Source organism: Macaca nemestrina, chromosome X (genome assembly GCF_043159975.1).
Source record: "Macaca nemestrina isolate mMacNem1 chromosome X, mMacNem.hap1, whole genome shotgun sequence".
NCBI lineage: Eukaryota > Metazoa > Chordata > Mammalia > Primates > Cercopithecidae > Macaca > Macaca nemestrina.
Genome location: NC_092145.1, coordinates 24,377,453 through 24,399,528, shown reverse-complemented (window position 1 = coordinate 24,399,528; position 22,076 = coordinate 24,377,453). Strand labels below are relative to the sequence as shown.

The 22,076-nt window shown below is 37.3% G+C and overlaps 1 protein-coding gene across 1 annotated transcript in view; it reads right to left on the bottom strand.

Moving 5' to 3' along the window:
• The window catches only part of LOC105481438 (immunoglobulin superfamily member 1), a 50,889-nt gene that overhangs the window by 16,875 nt on the left and 11,938 nt on the right, over window positions 1–22,076 (bottom strand). The gene's annotated exons all lie outside the window — the stretch shown is intronic.

The window sequence follows — 22,076 nt, the reverse complement described above, 5'->3', positions numbered from 1 at the left end:
AAATATCAACATGATAGACTAATTGGCTAAAAAATAGCCAAATTTTTCTTTATATACATTTCCTTTTTTTTTTTTTTTTTTTTTAAGAGAGAGTTGCACTCTGTTATCCAGGCTGGAGTGCAGTGGTGTGATCTTGACTCACTGCATCCTCAAACAATCCTCCTGCTTCAGCCTCCTGAGTAGCTAGGATTACAGGCGCGCACCACCACACCCAGCTAATTTTTGTATTTTTTGGTAGAGACGGCGTCCCACCATGTTGGCCAAGCTGGTCTGGAAGCCTTGGCCTCCCAAACTGCTGGGATTATAGGCGTGAGCCACCGTGCCCAGCCCTTTATGTACATTTTCTACATGCATAAAAGATTTCAAATTATCTAATGAAAAACACTTTAATTCAAGAGCAAACTATGTAAAAATAAAGTAACAGCTCCTTTACTGGCCAAATTATCATATCTTCATGCATCAGGTGATATCAATTGTGGCTTCCATTATAAGCTATAGATTATTGTGTAATGAATAGAATAAGCATATGAATAAAAAGATGTGTTTCTGGGTAAGTTATTTCGCCTCCAAGCCTCAGTTTTCTTATCTGTAAAATGGTGATAATAATTGCACTTACTACAATGAAGGGTTTGGGGTAGGACTGAATGGAAACTTTCCTGTAAGCCACCACATAGCGCCTAGGACACAGCAAGCAGTCATTGAATCAACACAAATGTTGAGTACTTTCTTTGTGGCAGGGATTGTTCTGGATGCTGACAGTTCAGAAAGGATGACAGTTTCTCTTCTTAAGGAGTTTGTAGTCTAAGGATAAATCATACTAGAGAAGAAGTAGGAGGCAGCCAGAGAAGGAGGAGCCTTGAGAATCAAAGAGGATTGCAATAGAAAAGATCATCAAGTAAGTCATGGTAGTATGTGTTTGGATAATTGCAAGCACTTTGCTGTTACTGTGTGCCTAAACTAGGGCAGCGGTAGCAGAGAAGGGGGGGAGGGCAAGAGTTCCCGAAATATTGAGAAGGCAACATTAGACAAACTTGATGGTTGTTTGGAAGACAATAGTAACAGTTATTATCTGTCAGAGTGAAAACATCCATGCCAATTTTCAAAACATTTATAGTATAGAAGAGTTTCAAGAAAGTGGAGCTCGAAGGACAGAGGTGAAACACCAAGGTTCACAGGGTGTTGTGGGAAGCCTTTCTCCATAAGCAAGTCTAGTGTAAGATGATGATATTTAATTAAACCTAAATCTGTTTTATATATCCCAAACAGGAGAAGCCCAAGGCAAACTTGACCCCTTCCCAGTGTTATACTGATGTTGGCAAGCTCTGTATGGTTCAGGAGAACCCAGTGTTCACATCTTATCTCATCCCAGCATTCAATGACATAATGGTAGTAGCTTGAAAGTGGCCATGGTCAGAGAATTTTCACCACAGTCAGAGAATTTTCACAACCGAAGAAGCAAGTACTACAAATCAGTTTCTCCCAGCAACCTTCACATCTCTGGAGCTGTTTTTAAACATTTACTAGCAAACCACTTTTTTTTTTCCAGTTTTATGTTTTAGGACAGTGATTTTTACTGGGAAACAGGAAGGTTTCCAAACTACTCAAGGATCCTGTTAAGTTTCATACACTCTCAAGAAAGTTATGAGCATTGTGTTCCATTCTCCTGTCCCCAGCCTCACCACTCTGGTAAGCTGTCTGAGGACTGTGTCAGATCTCTGGAGAGGTCTGTACATTCAAAGTTTGATCGTGTGTTTTAGCATCCCACCCCACTCCTCAGCCAGTCCCAGGCCCCATCCCTTTCTGTAAAGGAGAAGCAGTGTGGAGTAGACCAGTGAGGAACTCAACTGGGACTAAGCAAGTGTAGTTCTGGGGTGGGGAGGAGGCCCAACCAGACAGATTAGATTCCAATAGCAAGACCTGATGAGGAGGGAGGTTAGGCTTTGGAGGTGGGGAGGACAAAGCTGGAAAGGAAAGCTCGGGCCAACTCACAGAGCTTGAATTTCAACTTATCTTTTGTCAAGCACTTTAATTATTAAGGGTACAGTTTGGGGCACTAAGTCATTTCCAGAAGCTATAACTGAGGGCATTTTCAGGAGTGTGCAGGAAGCTTCCTAGAATAAATCAAATGCAAGTGATGAATTAGAACAAAAACTTATTTAATTAAAACACTCATAGTGGAGTATAAGACATTAGATAGAGGCCTGGATGATCAGTCTTCTGGGTGCTTGTCACAAAGCAAACCAACAATGTGAATACCTAGGTGAATTTAACAAGTTTAATGGGTGGAGGGAGAAAATGAGGATTTTTGTGTGTGTGTGTTTCAATGTTAGCAGAATCACAAAGTTCCTTTTGGTTTATGTACCATCTACCAAAAAAGGTGATCTACTAGTCCACCGTCCCCAAATGGCAATTCTCTTAGCATCATAATATGCCTTTCGTTTATACGAGGAACAGTGTGCATCTGAGTACGTGGTGGGGGAGTGTGTTCAGAGACAGATACCCAAAATGCAGGAGAGCTCCGAAAGTGGGCTTCAAAGTGTTTCAGTATTCCCTTTTCCTGTGTTGGATGAAGTTGGTGGCTCCAGAATGAAAGGAGATAGGCTCAGCCTCACTGCCTAGAGCAGGCAGGCACAGATTCTATGAGCAGTTTAGGCCTGATCCAGGAAGGATGCTTCCAGATACCAGTGCCAGGAAAGCCTTTTTCTGTCTCAGAGTCTGACTTGTCCCCAGTATGTCCAAATTGTAGGTATTTGCATGGTGGGGCAGGGGTGGGAGTGGGTGTGTTAGGGGGGCGGGGGAAATGCCACTTGGGAATGCACAACTGGTCTCTCTCTAATATTTATTTACTCATAATCGCTTGTCCAAAGGAAACTATAGAATTCAATAATTTGGTTCTTTTATTCCCATGTATTGTACAATTAAACAATTATATAATTAAAATTAAGTAAAGTTGGCTAAACTACAAGAGCAACACAAATTAGCAATTTAAACACTCATCATTGCAATATTACCCACTGTTTATAATCTGTTCCTAAAAACATCAGTTTACAGGCAATTATTTAAATATACATGCGTCTCTTCCAATTCTACTTGTTTTGTGATCTACGATCTGGTCAAACTTTCTAAAAGATTCATGTATCCTTGACAAAAGAAGAGAAAATACTTTCTCCATAAAATTCTGCTAATTTCATATAATTGATTACTTTCAGGTCGACAATACAAATTATTTTTTTCTTAATCTATTATATTTCAATGTCTCCCTATCCAACTCACATTTAATTATTAGTTTGCTGTTTTCATTTTGTCCCTACTGTTTATCCCTTCCTCATTCTTTCCCATTTTCCTTTTTGTACTTTCCTTATCCTCCTTTCCCATGCATTCTGTGTGTGTGTGTGTGTGTGTGTGTGTGTGTGTGTGTATACATACAGATAAACAACTTGGTACAACTGTAAATTTTTACTTCCTTTTCTGATAATCACCCTGGCAAAAATGCAATTAATTATAAAAATAAGATCTACACTCTCTTAAGAAATGTGGCTTTGAAAGTGAATTTAGTCACTTATCACCGCAAGTATCTTCTCCCAGGGCTGCAGCTGTTTTCAACAAAACCAATAGTTTGGGAGTTTTACTGACAAATGCCTTGAAGTCATCTTGACTGCCAAAGATTTTTCTCTCATCTTGAAATAAGAAAGATAGCTTAGCTGAATGGTTCACGTGGGGCTTCAAGTCCAGGAACTTCAACTAGTAGATTTTACTCCAAATTGGTCTCTCCTCTACTGTTACTAAAGTATACTCAGGTGTCAGCCCTATATTTATCTTGTTGAAAATCACTTCTTTTTTGCGCAGCTTCTGAGATAATTTCTTTATCTTTCAAGTTTAAGAATTGTACAATAATATGCTTTGGACTTTTATTATGAGAGATACATTTGAGTGGGAACTTATAAATTTTTTCTGTATATAAGTCGAGATCTATGTTTAGCTCTGGGAAATTTTTATCAACAGTTTCCTTACTAATGGTTTTAAGGCTAATCTCTTCATTTTCTGCACCTTCAAGGATGCCAGATACATAAATACTGTACCACCTTGATGTGTTTTTGAGATCTATCACGTTTTCTTGCACCATGAAGAACTGTTTTCTTAGATGTTTTATCTTTTAAGACTGAAGCTCGATTTTGTCCTCATTTGTACTGATTCTCTCTTCCATGATATTTATTCAGCAATATTTCTTTCTTGGGGTTTCTTTCAATTCTTTGACCTCACTAGTTGTGCCCCACAGTCTTTGCTGAGCTTTTCCTGTGTGCTTTTAAAAATGTCCACATGGTCTTGCATCAAAGGGCCCTCACTTCGGCCCTTTCTCTGGGTTCTGCCTGCTGCTCCTCCAGGACAGCCATATCTCTTGAACTCTCTGGCTTCCTGGTTCCTCCTTAGCATCACAGTACTTATTGGTTGCTACTAAGCTTGTTTTCATCATTTTTCTCTTTCTAGATCAAGTAGGCTTCGTTTTCTTTTTGTGCTATTCTCATAGCTGAGGCTTCCATTGGCTTTGTTGGTGTTCCCGAAGTCCAGCAATTTGGTTCGGAGCACAGCTGCTCCTTCTGTCCTCTCCCCGAGAAGCTCAGGAGCTGAGGTCTTTTTATTGAAATGTATGACCTAATTTAAGCTGAAATCCTTAGAAATGCTACAGGAAATTAAGATATAATCAACTGATGTTCTCATCTTAACAGGATTAGAAGTAAGAGCTTCATAACCTTACAGATAAGATAAAGAAGTGCATAAGTGTGTAAATACACAAATATAAATATGTAAGTGCACTAACTACCTGAATACATAAATATGCAAACACACAAAAGTAATATAACAGAACACACAAGTGCATACACATAGAAATAAATACGTATGTAAAATGAGTCTCATATGTTCATAATATTTAGCTTCTGCCTGACTGAGAGTTCACAGAATATGTTTGTGATTAAGCAACTAGGTACATCAGAATTATAAAGTAGGGAATGAGAAGAGTTTACCTACATGTTTCAGTGTTTGTGGAAAGGGATTTTGACTTAGTGTCAGGGGGGTTGAATTTCAGTCCTGGCAGAACCACTTACTAGCTGGGTAATAGTGTGACATTTGGCAAGCTACTGAAAGTTATTTGAGTCTCCATCTCCTCATCAGTCAAATGAGTATTCAATAACTGTGAGCTAAATCTGAATATAGGACTTTCTGTTTGCCTCATCCTAATCATTACTTTTTAAATGTATCTTTTTACAGTGGATATCTGGGATTTTGATTGGTTGGAGTGGAAATAAGACTTGATAGGGAGGGGGAACTTGAATAGGTCTCCAATGGATACCATCTCAGTTCCCAGATTCTTTTTGAACAATTAAAGAGTAAATATTCCATTTGACTATACCCAAAGTATTATAGAAAGATGGAAAAATACATTCTGTCTTCAAGATTATGAATTCATTGGAGATATATTCATATTCACAGCTAAGGATGATATAATGCAGAACACAGTAAACTTTGAAAGATGGAGCGTGAAACAAAGCATTGTCATAACATAGAGAGGAAAGCATTTAATTCCAATTTGCAGAGCTTAGAAGTTCTTCATTCAAGTTCCCCAGACTCAAGCATCTCTATCATTGAGTATGGTGAGGTCACCTTTATGGCCTCCTGCTAAAAACCATCTGCTTCACCCACCTGATGTCTCCCTGGCATCCCACCATATGATTCACATCTTTGGGAATACAGAGCAAAGAATCACAAAGTATTGTGGTACATGGTGTGTGGAGATAGTGGCAGAAAATGAGGTTGGAGACCTGGACAGTAGCCAGATCATTACAAACCATGTGTGCCCTAATAGCACTTTGTAGTACAATTTCATATTTGTGCCAAATGAAAGACCAGGTCATGATCTAGGTCCAAACAGAGGGCTTTTAACCAAGCAGAAAATGACCTTGTTTAGCTCCTAATGCTCTCCCTGATGTTAGTTATGCTATCCTGGGCACAGATCCTCAGGGACAGAACTGAGAGGCCACTTTCTGAGCTGACAGTCCACCTGTTCCTCTAATTCAGTCTCCTAGTAGTTCAGGTTTCTGTTTCAAAAGAAAACAAAAACTGGAGATGGGACAGTTTACAATTAGAGTCACATGTATTAGACACCCATGTTTGAAGATGTTGACCCTTTTCAAAGCTCTGATAATTTTTAAATCAGGTTCTGTCTTAAACTTCAATGTATCCAAGCAGATAACGTTTAATGGGGTTTGTAGGAGAACAGTTTAGAGGAGGAGATGGTGTGTAGGGAAAAGAAAATCGAAATTAGGTCTGGTAAATTCAAACACAAAAGGTGATTTGATCTGATTCTCATCTGAGTTCTCAGAAATACTCAGAATTCATATGGAAAATTAGTATAAGCACCTAATAGGATTAACCTACTAAAAATTAGAACAGGTGCTTGGTATTTCTACATTCAAAACAACCGAAAAATACTCTTTAGTGCTCGCAGTGCTTAGGAACTGTGAGATCTTGGGAAAATGGGATTTATGTATTCCTGCATTGATTCAAAAATATTAATTGCACACCTACTTTGTTTTCTAGTTCTGGATATATATCAGCAAAGAAAACAGAAAAAAGCCATATATTCATCAGTAAATATTTGTACTAGGTATCTGAGTAAATACATTTTCTAATGCTTGAATATAAGGGGCTATTTTTATAACTCTACTGTTACTAAAGATACAGAACTGACTTTTGCTCCAAACTATAACAACAGAATTCTTGGATGTCATTTAGCAATGTCTGGGATTGGTTTGGGTGCAGATGACTCTAAAAAGATTTTTGAATGGCCCTATCCGATTTTCTTTCCCTTAAGCCCTTTATTCAGAATCAAATGAGAAAGTAAGGCAGGAATGGTAGGAGTGTAGAAGAAAGTCCTTAGTATGTTTAAAAGGGGGTAGAGGAAAAGGCCATTTGGCATTAAATATCCTTTTGATTAACTATGTGACCTTTACCTACAGAAAATTTCTTCTTAGTGTTTTTAGCAAGATCTTCAGAAACTTAGGATGGCATAATCCAGTTGAGAAATTACAGTGCCAAGGAAATCTACACTACAATTGTTGTTAGGCACCACGATGTTAAAAATACATATTAACTAATGGAAATAGTGCTGGACACTAATTAAAGTATCCAAATGACTTTTCATTATTAATAACCCTGGATTTCAACAAGGAGCACTTGCTGTGGAAGTTCTGTGACTATCCTGGGCACAGCATGACAATATTTTAAAAATATGTACACCATGAAAGAATCCCACTTGAAATAGCTGTAAGATGGCACCAAAAAATTACCAAGTGGAACTTAGCATAGACTTAAAATGAGGTGGAAATTTATTCTTATGACTTCTATCTAAACTAAAAAGTAGTTTAAATTTTATACATTTTGAAAAATATATGGCAGACTTAATACCATACCCTTTCTTGAATTTCAAATGGTTAACTCCAATGCTCATTTATTTAGCCAACCTTTATTAAATGCCCATTATAAACAAGGAACACTTAAATATTTGGTGGAATAAGATGGGCAAAGAATGGATGGAAGAATGGATAAAAGAATGCGAAACCCTCTATGCATACATTAGCAGCTAAAAGATTAACAAAATATTTTCACTGCCCTTCTAGTAACTAAAAGACTAGAAGTGGAGCAAAGACATGTAAGCAGATAAAAATTAAAATGTGCTGAAGTTTGATAAGAAAAGTGGAGAGAAAGTGACATGGAAGTTTAGCAAAGAGCAATATTCTCATCTGAGGGGATCAGCGAAAGCCTTGTGGGTGATGTCACATATGAACATATGATTGGATTCATCTGGCAGCTGTAAATACTACATGGTTAGTTCTCTGACAGTAGAGACTTATTCATCTGTGTATCTCCTGTGCCTAATACAGAAATAATGCTAATAATAGTTAGTACTTATTAAGTGCTCACTGTTTGCCAAGCATCATGTTGAGCATCTTACAAACATTGTCACATTTTCTTTCACAACACTCCAGAGCAGTGCTTATAACAACAGCAGTAGCAGCGGCAGGGGCAGCAGCAGCAACAAGAGCAAACAACATTTGTTGAATGCTAACTATGAGCCAGGCACCAGTTTAAGAACTTCCTGTAGCTATTAGCATCCATTTCTTACAGATGAGATAACTGAGGCTCAAAGAGGTTAAGCAACTTGCTCAAGATAATACAGAGGTAGACCAGGGCAGTGGCTCACGACTGTAATCCCAGCAGTTTGGGAGGCCAAGGCAGGAGAATTGCTTGAGTCCAGGAGTTCAAGACCAGCTTGGGCAACATAGCGAAACCCCATCTCTACAAAAAATACAAAAATGAGCCGGGCGTGGTGGTGTGCGCCTATAGTCCCAGCTATTCATGAGGCTGAGGTGGGAGGATGGCTTGAGTAGTGAGCCGTGTTCACACCACTGCACTCCAGCGTGAGAGACAGAGCAAGACCCTGTCTCAGAAAAAGGAAAAAGTTAGTCAGAGGTAGAGCTGTAATTTGAGCCCAGGTCATCTAATTCTAAAACCCATGTTATTGTGGCTCAATACCTGTTACTTAGAATAAGTAAATGAAAATGAAAAGAAGAAGAAATAGAGATAGTGTGAAGATAGAAACTACTGAATCTGCAAACTGTTGGGGGAGAAAGAGTAAGACTAAGAGCAAGACTGAAAGAGAGAGAGAGTGAGAAACTGTCACTGTATTTTCAGTCTAAGCTAAGAAATGTAAAGATTTTTCTCCTGTAAAAGATAAGCTCTCATATACTGGATTTTAAAAATTATTTTATAAAGTATTTGAGAAATGTTAAGATTTTAAAAAATATCTAGAGTAATATCCCATAAAGGTTACCTAGAAAAAACTTCAAAGAAGACACACAAAATGTACATGTTGGTTATTTTCTATGTAGTGAAGAATTATTGGTGATGTTCTTTTTTCTTCATCCCTGTATTTTATATTGCGACAACAAATAACTTATGATTAAAAAGCAAACTTTGAGAAGTTGGGTAACAATTTAGGGCAGAATTTTTAAATAATCAAAATTATTTGTTGTTAAGAAATACACAATAGGCCAGCACAGTGGCTCATGCCTGTAATCCCAGCACTTTGGGAGGCTGAGGCAGGCAGATCTCTTAGGTCCAGGAGTTCAAGACCAGCCTGGCCAACATGGCGAAATTCCATCTGTACTAAAAATACAAAAATTAGCCTGGCAAGGTGGCATGCACCTGTAGTCCCAGCTACTCGGAAGGCTAAGGCAGGAGGATCACTTGAACCCAGGAGGCTGAAGCTGCAGTGAGTGGAGATGGCACCAGTACACTCCAGTCTGGGTGACAGAGACAGGCTCTGTCTCAAAAAAAGAAAAACAAAACAAAAAACAAACAACAAACAAACAAAAAAGAAATACACATTTAAATATTTAGAAATTTATGTTAAAATGGGAAAAAATGCACTGGTTTGAATAGGTAAAGCAAAGCAGCAGAAAGAAAATGTATACCTATACAATGTGTGTAAGTGAAGAGTTTATAGTTCATATGATGAGTTAAATTTCATATATACATAATTTTAGAAATAATTTTTTAAAATCACCAGAATAATAAAGTCTTTACTCTTCCTGTAGCACTTATTTCTGTTGATTTTTCTTCTTTTAGCACCAATGCTGCCTACCTGTCTTTCCTAAAGTTGCCATTTGCACCAAAAGAAACCTATTCCTAGTTTACATAACTGACCACGTTACTGATAATATCATTTGAAGAGTTCGCTTCTGCCCAACTTCTTAAATATCATCTTGAAATGATCACGTCTTAACGTAATTACACTATTTTTACTGAGCTGACTAGCTGTTTAGTTGAATTGACTTGGATATTTGGTTAAATGGAAAGTTGGTAGGGGACTTTTGAAGAGTCAGGTAAAGAGAATTGGACAAATGGGAGGCTAATTGCCAAAAAAAGGCTCAATTGTGGGCCTCATATGAAAATACAGATTGCCATGGGAACCAAGGAAAAAGACGAGGAAGAAGATAGTTATGAGGCATTTTTGAAATTGCTTTTAGTTCTGCTGTCCAATTTTCATTAGGTCAGATCTGATGGCTGTTATTATTTTTATTATAATTCTTTGTCTATTTGTCTATTTGCACAATATTATTTTTATTATAATTCTTTGTCTATTTGCACCATTGTTTCTTTTCCCGCAAAGTGCTCATAGATCCATTTTGCTCATTTACTTTCACAACAATGCTATTATATAGAGTCTGGGTACATGGGGCCAATACTTATTTTCTTAGCTAGCTTAGTGTACAGCACCTAATTGCAGAAAAACAATCTGTTCAGAGGTAATAGTGCTTTTGGACTGAATGTTGATACGTCATATATAATATAGCCATTATAATTGGTAATGGACATAACAGCCTTATGATACTTTTGAAAGATGTTGTGAATAGTATTCTTAGCAGCTATAAAAGACTAGGCATACATTGAGGAGAAATGGAAATATACTACTTATGTATCTAGATTGAGAAAGTTTTCTTTAAATTTGTGTTCCCTCAGAGTTTAGGGAGAGTAATAAAAGCAAACAACAATCTAAATTTTCTTTTAAAATGAGAAGACCATTCTGTGATTTTATAAATCTGTCACCTTATAACTTGAGGCCATCTGCTAGAAATCATTCATATGGAAAACATCAACAGAGAGGTTTTTCTAAGACTCATGTTTATCACAAGGTAATAAGTCTAGATTGAATTTTTAATGTAATTTTAATTTCAGCTCTAAATAATTTGTTTCTTTTTCAACATTAAAAACACAAAAAGTACACATAAACACCAAGTAAGGTCTAAAAATTTCCTGAAATACATTAACCACCCCATTTATATAACGAATATCTTGTTTGTTTGTGATCGTCTCAACATTAAGCTAGATAAGTAGATGCAAAAATGAAGAGAGTTTGATTTGTGACGCTGTCCATTGCCCAGCAACGAGGGATTATGATTGTTTTTGCAGCATTGCACCATTTTAGGAGGCTGGGGACAGTCTAGGCGTATGCCACTTTTTTTCCACCTTGGCTGAAACAAACAGCAAAATGAAAAAATTTAATGTATTATTTATCAACAGGTTAAATTGGAGAGCATTTACATTTTAAAGATGAATTATGAAAATCTAAATGTCCTTGAATGCTTAATTATCTGTGCCTTCATTCTGGAAAATTAATTATCGAAATGAAAACAGAACAAAATGGTACATTTACATGACTACAAAATTGATGAGAGTTATTTTCAAAAATCTCTGAAATAAGCTTAATAATGCATCAAAAATAATGTTTAAATGTTCACAAATATGGAATATAAATGTAAAACCCTGCATTTTGGTCCCCAAATCACCAGATGCACAAGCAGAGGATGAGATGTGACTAAGTAACAATAGGTGTAAAAAAGATTTAGGGGTTTTTAGGGACTGTAAGCCCAATATTATTCAGTTGTGTGTTGTGGTTGCATAGAAAACTAAATCCATCTTCATCTGCATTAGTAGAAAGATAGAGTCGGAAACAAGGGAGTGATAGTGCATCCCAGCTCTGTGCTTGGCAGACCTGTACTTGAAGTATTCAATGAAAACAGCAGGATGGGGGGAACATATGGGTAGCAGCCAGAAGCTACAAGGCATCTAGAAGGGAGAGAGCAGGTTGCCTAAGAGTCTGGAAACCATGCTGGTGAGGGGCTGCTGAGAGATTTGGGCTTATTTACCCTGGAAACGTCTCCACTCCCTAATCTTTTCTTTTCTCTCTCGCCCCTATTTCCCATCTTCTCCATTTCTTTCTCCTATCCCTCCTCCCTAAATAGTTCCCTCTCTAAAGCTATTTACCAAATTTGGCTTTTTGAAACTGGTATTATTTCCATGCATACCCTAAACACCACACTTCCTGCAGCCCTTTTTTCTTTCTCCCTGGTTCTTCTGCCTCGTCAATCACAGCCATCAGGACTGAACCACAGCAAGTCCCTTCCCCCTTTTAGAAAGGGCTTCATATCCCTGGGAAAGGAAATAGAATATGAATTAACTAACACAGACCCTTAAGCTGAGGCCTTGTAAAAAATGGCCTAGGTACAAAAGAAGCAATTCTAATAAAGCAATAAAATGAACTTCTTTAGTCCTGCTAATACTCGCTGGCATTAGACATGGGAATTTGAGCACAGCTCCTCATGGGTGGGCTGAAAGTGCACCTGTAACACTAATCTAGGATGCTTAAATATCAGGTTCCCATTTACCAAGAAAAAAAAGAGGGGAGAGTTTGTTAATACAAAAGCTTGAACATATAACATCACCGCCTGAATGATTAAACCTGTTTCAGAGGACTGAAATCCTAATGACACCAATTTGTCAAAACATAAGAGTTTTAATGGGGGGCAGGAAGGGTAGGCAGTGGTATGCAACGTAGGAATCAACAACTGCGTGCTTTAAAACAAAACATAAAAGCTCTATCTGGTTGAAATTCTCAGAATCACTATGGGAAATTAGGTGTAATTGACTGATGTGATATCATGTAATAGAAATAGGACTGAGTGCTCAGTATCTTCACAGTTAAAACAAATAAATAAAATGAGTTGGCAGTGCATAAAATGCGTATGGTGTGTAACAGTTCATGTAAATTGGCTACATCCTTGATTTAAACATTTTTGTAAATATAAATTTCTATGCTAGAAAGTTACAGATGGAAGGGAAGATGAAACAATAAGATAGAAAGAGCAGTTAAAAAGGGAAGGGAAGGACAGATGGAAAAGAGAGGGAGGGGAGAAGGGGACAAAAGAAAAAGAAAAGGGGAAAGGAGGTACAAAAATAGAGTAAAAATAAATTTAAATGGGAAAATAAGGAAACAGGAGAGAGGGAGGTAAGACGCAAATATTTGAGTGACTACAACATCTCCATTTTCATAAAAATCATCAAAGTGAGAAACTACAGGGTTGTTTTTCGAATTTTGATCACAACAAATCCTTGTAATAGTGCTGATGGATTAAACTGGGTGAAAAGGGAGAGAAGTGTGAGTCCTGGTGAGTTCTTGGTTCAGTCATCTCTTCCAGGACCCATTCATCTTTTGCCAGGTACACTTGCGCTGAAATGCTCACAGCAACTTTATTACAATAGCCTTAAACTGGAAACATCTCAAATGCCCATCAACTGAGGAAAGAATAAATTGTATTACATTCAAACTACAGAATACTACTCAGCAAGAGAGAGAGAGAGAGAGAGAGAGAGAGAGAGAGAGAGAGAGAGAGGAAAAGAGAGAGAGAGAGAGAGAACAAACTACTGATACATACAAGGACTTCAATGACCCTGAAAGAAATACTATGTTAAGTGAAGGGAGCCAGATCCAAAAGCTTATATATTGTATAATTCCATGTATATGGCATTCTAAAAACGGGGAACTATAGGTAGGAGAACACACTGATGATTGCCACTGGTCAGGGTTAGAAGTACACAATTTCTGCAAAGGGAAATGAGGAAACTTTTGGAGGAGAAGGAAATATTCTTTTTCTTGATTGTGGTGATGGTTATATGTCTATGTATGTTTGTCACAACTCAGAACTGTATGCTTACAATTAGTGAATTCTAAATTATACATTGATAATGTTAATAGAAACAAATAAACAAGCAAAAACAAATGTCCTAGGTCAATATACTCCTAGTGGTGTTGCCCTTACTTCTTTCCCCTCTCCAGGGTGTGTGTAGAAAGAAGATATCTAGGGGCCCAAAGCAGAGATTAGAGATTTAAGGATGCTTGTTCACAGAATTCTTCATTGCCTTATCAATCAAGTTGAGATTTCTTACTCTACCATTCGAGGTTCTCCATAATCTACCCCACTCTGCCTCTCCAACCTTGACTGCCAACATTCTTACATATATCTTCTTGACTATTGTCAGGCAGTTCTGCTCATTTCATACAGCATGCCCTTTCTGCCTACTTTCCTAGAATACACATACTATGTTTATTTCAATCCATTTGCCTTGGTCGATGCTGTTTACCCTCCATGTTCTGGCATGTCTTAAGCCTTATTCATTCAACACTTTATTGAATGCCTACTATGTGCTAAGTAAAGTGTTAGTAACTGAATATACATTAAAACATCTGTCTAAACAAATCTGCTAAAGTCTCTGCCTTCACACAACTCACAGGCAATTAAGCAGGTTATTACACTGTAGTTTGGAAAGGGCCATATGATAGCAGAAAATACAGTATATTAATACTATGGAGGAAAAGAAGCCATGCAGACTTGGAAAGATAATCAGGACTTGATTCTCAAAGGAAATAGCATCTAAGAAGAGACTTGAAAGATACTTTGGGATGCTCTGGGCACAATCGGGAGAGTACTCCATGCAGAAAGAGCTACAAGGCAGAAAGTTCTGGAGGTAATTGAGAGTATGGGAAGAAATTTCAACATTTAAGATAATTTAAGTACATCAGGAACATGGAAGATAAAACAAGCAAGAGAATGATGGTGGACAGAGAGACTTGAGCCAGGTTACAAATGGCTTTTAACATCATATCAAGGAGTGTGAAATGGAAGAGTGGTATCCTCATGTTGGAGTTGAGAAAGATTATTCAATCTACAGTGTGGAGAATGGATAGAACAAGGAGAGGCAGGGAGACAAGTCAGTAGATTGGGCATTTTTCTAAGCAACATTGACTGCAGTGGTGGCAGTTGTAATAGAAAATATATATTTAAGATATGGGAGTAAAATTGGCATTATCTATCCACAGATTTGATAGTTTCAGTAGAAGAAATAAGGTGGTATCAAGGATGACTCTCACGCTTCTGTTTGGAAACTTGATGCATAGTGGTGCCATTCACTAAGATGGGGACACGAGAAAGAGAAGCAGATGACAAATACAAATTCACTCTTGGACATATCAGCTCATGTTTTGTACCCTTGACCACTGTTGTTCACATCAACCTCCTCTATGGGAAATCCTAGAGCCCGGTCCATTCCCTTGAGCCTTTGTGTTTGTGTAGACTCCTGAAGGAAAATGGAAATCCTTGGGGTCAGGGTTTCTGTCTGAGACTTCTATCACTTCACAGGCCCTATCCAGTGCTAAGCATAGAATGAGTTGTCAAAAACACTTACTAATCAATTGAGCTCTGTCACGGGGCAATAAAATGTGATGGGCTTGTGTCATGCCCACTATTGAAGATGGTTAGTGATAAACAATAGTTTCAGTACAAAAACCAAAGAAACATAGCAGGGAAGGTTTAAGAACTGCCTCAGTTTACCCAATTAGAACTCTGAATTTCATATTAAATCCAACAGAATTACTTAATATTTAAATAAGAACTGTTGATAGATTATTTTGTAAAAGAGACAATCCTCTAGTGATCTTAAGAATCAGACCCTTTGAGAATCTTCAAATTGGAAGAATTCTGCAAGGTTTTCTAGTCCAACCCCCAGTTGTTACTAGAATTCCTTCTATAACATACTTGCCTGTGGTCATCTAGCTGGTACTTATATACCATTAATGAAAGAGAACCCATTATGTTCAAACTCAGCCCATTCCATCTTCAGATAGCTCTGAGTGTTCTTGTTTATAATTAACCTAATTATGTCTCCAAAATGAAAATGTTTGATTTATGTATTATTCACATGTTTCAATGCAGAGCTTATAGCCCTTTTAGTTTTCCATTCTTTAGATCAACTCTTACCAGTTTCTTCAACCATTCCTTATATGGTATAGTTTTGCATTTCTTACACCCTGGTCACACATCTGGGTATGTGGCAGTTTATTTATAACTTTCATATGTTCTGGCCCCAGAAATGAGCAAAGTACTGTATTCCAGGCATCATCTTGCAAGGACAGAGAGCAGCAGGGTTATTGCCTCCCTCATTTTGGAAACGTGTCTCCTGTAAATATAATCTAAACAGAGAGCAGCTTTTTTATCTATTGTTTTATCTATTATTGTGGGTACCTATTGAATGAGTGTTAACTTCAAACTGTCTTTTACATATAGTGCTACCAAGCTATGATCTGTGGGAACCAAGTAAAAATCTCAAAGTGCAGTTTAAGTGCCCTCTCTTTCCTTTTAATTTGTCAAATTTTAAAGTGAAAATTAATAGATTACATCTCTCCTCACTGAGGTTCATTTGCCTTTTTCTGTTGGGTACATGAAGATTTTATATAACAGTGATTCTTATATCATATTTATCTTGGAGTTTGCTATGGAGTGAAAACTTTTGTCCCACTAAAATTCATAGGCTGAAGCCCCCAATGTGACTGTATTTTGAGATAGGGCCATTATGGGAGGTAATTAAGATTAAATGAGGTCATAAGGGTGGGGTCCTGATCCAATAAGAATTGCGTTCTTTTTTTTTATTTTTTTTTATTTTTTATTTTTTATTATTATTATACTTTAAGTTCTAGGGTACATGTGCATAACGTGCAGGTTTGTTACATATGTATACTTGTGCCATGTTGCTGTGCTGCACCCCTCAACTCGTCAGCACCCATCAACTCGTCATTTACATCAGGTATAACTCCCAATGCAATCCCTCCCCCCTCCCGCCTCCCCATGATAGGCCCCGGTGTGTGATGTTCCCCTTCCCGAGTCCAAGTGATCTCATTGTTCAGTTCCCACCTATGAGTGAGAACATGCGGTGTTTGGTTTTCTGTTCTTGTAATAGTTTGCTAGGAATGATGGTTTCCAGCTGCATCCATGTCCCTATAAAGGACACAAACTCATCCCTTTTTATGGCTGCATAGTATTCCATGGTGTATATGTGCCACATTTTCTTAATGCAGTCTGTCACTGATGGACATTTGGGTTGATTCCAAGTCTTTGCTATTGTGAATAGTGCCGCAATAAACATACGTGTGCATGTGTCTTTATAGCAGCATGATTTATAATCCTCTGGGTATATACCCAGTAATGGGATGGCTGGTTCATATGGTACATCTAGTTCTAGATCCTTGAGGAATCACCATACTGTTTTCCATAATGGTTGAACTAGTTTACAATCCCACCAACAGTGTAAAAGTGTCCCTATTTCTCCACATCCTCTCCAGCACCTGTTGTTTCCTGACTTTTTAATGATCGCCATTCTAACTGGTGTGAGATGGCATCTCATTGTGGTTTTGATTTGCATTTCTCTGATGGCCAGTGATGATGAGCATTTTTTCATGTGTCTGTTGGCTGTATGAATGTCTTCTTTTGAGAAATGTCTGTTCATATCCTTTGCCCACTTTTTGATGGGGTTGTTTGTTTTTTTCTTGTAAATTTGTTTGAGTTCTTTGTAGGTAATAGGAACAGCTCCAGTCTCCAACTCCCAGCGCGAGCGACACAGAAGACCGGTGATTTCTGCATTTTCAACTGAGGTACTGGGTTAATCTCACTAGGGAGTGCCAGACAATCGGTGCTGGTCAGCTGCTGCAGCCCGACCAGCAAGAGCTAAAGCAGGGCGAGGCATCGCCTCACCTGGGAAGCGCAAGGGGAAAGGGAATCTCTTTTCCTAGCCAGGGGAACTGAGACACACAACACCTGGAAAATTGGGTAACTCCCACCCCAATACTGCGCTTTAAGCAAACAGGCACACCAGGAGATTACATCCCACACCTGGCCGGGAGGGTCCCATGCCCACGGAGCCTCCCTCATTGCTAGCACAGCAGTCTGCGATCTCGCGGCAAGGCAGCAGCGAAGAATTGCATTCTTATAAGAAGAGACACACTCTCTCACCCTGCAAAGGTAAAGACATCGTGAAAAGGCAGCTGTCTGCAAGCCAGGAAGAGAGCCCTTGCCAGAAACTGACCATGACAGCACCTTGATCTTAGACTTCTAGTCTCCAGAATTGTGAGAAAACAAATTCCTGTTGTTTAAGCCATCTAGTCTCTGGTATTTTGTTATGGCAGCCTGAGCAGATGAATACAGAGCACCAGCCTAGCACAGGGCATGACATGTTATCAGAGTTTAATGGAAGTCTGGCTATTTAAGTGAAAGATGGACATTGTCTACAAACAGTAAAAAGTGAAAATTACTTTACTCATACTTACTGTGCCTTGACTTTGGCATCTGCAGTAATATGGGGCCCTGTTATTGGTCATATGAAAGCCAGTTTGGGATCCTGAAATCATACTCAAAAGATTTCACTGACTACCTTGCTTCACCTTTGAAGTACAATTTCACTGGATATAGAATTATATATTGGTAGAAATGTCTTTAAACAGTCCAAAGATTTCACTTCACTCTCTTCTCACTTGTATGGATTCTGACAAGTCTACTATAAGCCTTACATTTTCTTTCTCTATAGATAGAGTGATTTGCCTCTCCCCGCTTTATCTTCACTCAAGACTTTCTCTTTGCATTTGATTTTTGCAGTCTGAATCAAAATGCCCAGGGGTGTGTGTGTGTGTGTGTGTGTGTGTGTGCCCGTGTGTTCAATATTTATCTTTCTTGGTGTTCTCTGAACTTACTGGATTTGTAGTTTGGTATCTGTCACTAATTTGTGATGTTATTGGCCATTTAATGCTTCAAAAATGTCTTATGCTATCTTCTCTCTTTCTTCTCTTTCTGGGATTCTAACCACCTATTTGTTACCTCCTTTGATATTATCTTATAGTTATTGTATATTTTGTTCTTTTTCTCCCTTCCTCCTGTCAGAGCCACTGAAAGGATTTTCCTAATTCTTATTATGAGAATATTGTGCAGTTCCTGGAGGAAAAGCCCACAAAAGTGTGGAGAGCCCCTCTATAATTTTCCCCCTCATAAACTTCTCACTCTCACACTAGCTCACATTTAATCTCCAGTAATTTTTCATAATTACTAGAGAGTTAATTAAGTAGTCATACTGCTTATGGCTTCCAGCAGGTCTTCATTAGATAGGCAGATATGAATGTGCCTGTCTCTCCAGCTTTTGAGATGTTGGGTTGTTCTGCCATCTCAATTCTCTGAGGCTAAGGAAAGCAATCAGTTTTCTACTTACCGTCCAGCGTTTTTTTATTGTAAGGATGAGAATGGCAACTTTCAAGCTCCTTACATGTTAGGGGTGAAAGTAGAAGTCCCCTTTATTTTTTTAATTAAGAGAAAAAAGTTTTTAATATTTGCTAAGATCTGTACCCTTTTCAGTCATCTTAATTTATTCCAAAATATCTGAGTTTCTAACTGGTATTTCTATTCTGCCCAAAGAAATTCCCTCACTAGTTATTATAGTGTAGGTCTGCTGGTGACTAATGTTATTATGGTACTGATGTATGGAAATATTTTCTATTTTGCTTTCATTCTTGAGAACTGTTTTTGCTCAATGTAGAATTCTTGGATGAGTGTTTGCTTCTGTGTTTTAGTTCTTTAAGATGTCATTCATTCAACTGTCTTCTGCTCTCCATAGCTTCTTATTAGAAGTCCATGAACATTTGAATTGTTGCTCAACTGTATGTAAACTGTCATTTTTCTCTGGTGACTTTCAAAATATTTCTTCATAAAAAGCACCCAAATTTGAAAGGAAAAAGTAAAACTATCTCTAGTTACAGAAAATGTAATCTCATATACAGAAAATATAAAAAGGAAATATTAAAAATCTGCCAAAAGCTATTAGAGCTAATAAACAAATTAAGATTAACACATGCAAGCTCAACACATAAAATTTGCTGTATTTCTATATGCTTTCATCGAACACTATGAAAAATAAATTAAGGAAACTTTCTATTTACAATATAACAAAAAGAATAAAGTACTTTGAAGTAAATTTAACTGGGTAATTTATAAAAGATGTAATAAACTGGGTAATTTATAAGGTCTTGTGCTAAGGAAGTACAAGATTTATATAGTGAGAACTACAAAACTGTTTAAAAATTAAAGAAAAATTTTAAATACATGGAAAGACATCCTGTGTTCATGGATTGGAAAACAATATTTAAAGATGACTGCTATGGTTTGTGTGTGTCCCCTAGAATTCATGTGTTGGAAATTTGGTCCCCAGTGTGATGATGTTGGAAGGTTGAGCCTTTAAGGGGTGATTAGTTTGTAAAGAGGGAATAACGTTGCTCTCGTGGGTCTGGTTTAATTCTCACAGGAATCGGTGAATTCCTGCTGTCACAGGATTGGATTAGTTACAGCAAGAGCAGGTTGTTATAAAGTGAGGCTGTCTCTTGTGTTTTGTTTCTTTTACAGGCACCCATTTCCCCTTTCAGTGCTCTGTCATGTTATGATGCAGTAGGATGCCCTCACCAAAAGCCAACCAGATATGGTCACTTGACGTCAGACTTCCTACCCTTCAGAACCATGAGAACCATGAGCCAAAATAAAATTCTTTTTAAAAAATAATCGCCTCATCTCAGGTATTCTGTCATAGTAACAAAAAATGGATTAAAACAATGAAAATACTATTCAAAGTGATCAACAGACACAACATAATCCCTATCACAATCACAGTGACCTTTTTTTTCTTACAGAAAATGAAAAATGCATCCTAAAATTGATAAAAAATCTCAAGGAATACTGAACAGCCTAAACAATTTTAAAATAGAAGAAAAAATGTTAGCTAACACTTTTTGGTTTTAAAACCCTCCTCAAAGCTATAGTAATCAAAACAACATAAATCTAAGGACATACATAGATAATGGAATAGAATTGAGGCTCCAAAACTATATGCATACACTTATGGCCAATTGATTTTCAGCAGATGTGCCAAGACTATTGAATGAGGGAAAGAGTAGTTTCATCAACAAATGGTGCTGGGACAACTGGATATACGTATGCAATAGAACGAAGTTGGACCCTTTCCTTACACTATATACAAAAAAAAAAAATGGATTGGAAGAGTCAATATTATCAAGATAGCAATTCTACCTCAACTGATATATAGGTTTAATGCAACTCTTACCAAGATCCCAAGAGACCGTTTTGTAGATATTGTCTAATTGATGGTAAAATTTATATGGAAATGAAAGGACCTAGAAAATTCAAAGCTATTTCAAAAAAAGAACAAAGTCAGGGTCTTACATAACCCAATATCGAAACTTACTACTAAGCCATAGTAATCAAGAGAGTGTGTTGTTGGCACAAGGACAGGCATTTAGACCAATGGAAGCAAATTAAATTTTCAGATACAAATTCTCACATTTACCTCTTCAACAAAGATCCCAAGACAATTTGTCAAGGAAAAGGGTAGCCTTTTCAATAACGCATCTTGTGACAATTATATACCCTAATACAAACAAAATGGAAAAAAAAAACACAAAACCTTACATACTTACCTCATATCATACAAAAAAATTAACTCAAAGGCATACCAGACCTAAATTTAAGAGCTAAAACTACAACATTTTTAGAATGAAGCATAAGAGAAAATCTTTCTATTTTGGGGTAAGGCAATGATTTCTTTGATACAACACCAAAGACATGGAAAAAATAATTGTGAATTTGCATTTTGTCAAAATTGGCATTTCAACACCAAAAAACACTATTAAGAAAATGAAAAAACAAACCAGAACTGGAGGAAAATATTTGCAAATCATATATCCACTAAATCATTTTATCCAGAATTTATGAAAACTGTAATATCTCAATAATAAGAATACAAACAACACAACTGACCACTTAAAGATTTAAATAGAAAATTCACTGAAGAAAATAACCAAATGGCTAGTAAGCACATAAAAAGATACTAAATATCATTAATCGTTATGGAAATGCAAATTAAAACCATGATAAAATACCAATATACACCCTCTGGAATGTCTACCATCAAAAAAAACCCAGAGTATACCACTTGTTGGCATAGATCTGGAAGACAGTATGGAAGTTTCTGTAAAGTTTACTGTAGAGGTATCATGTGACTGAACAATTCCACTCATAAGAATCTACCAAAGAGAAATAAAAACATACGTTCAGACAAAGATATATACAGCAATGTTCATAACAACATTGTTCATAATAGCTCCAAATTGGCAATATGGCAAGTGCCTATCAACTGGTGAATGGACAAAAGCAATGTAGTTTATCCATACACGAAAAAGCTTTTTGGCAACTTAAAAACAAGCCGCTGATATGTACTGCAATGGGGATAAACCTCAATAACATTAT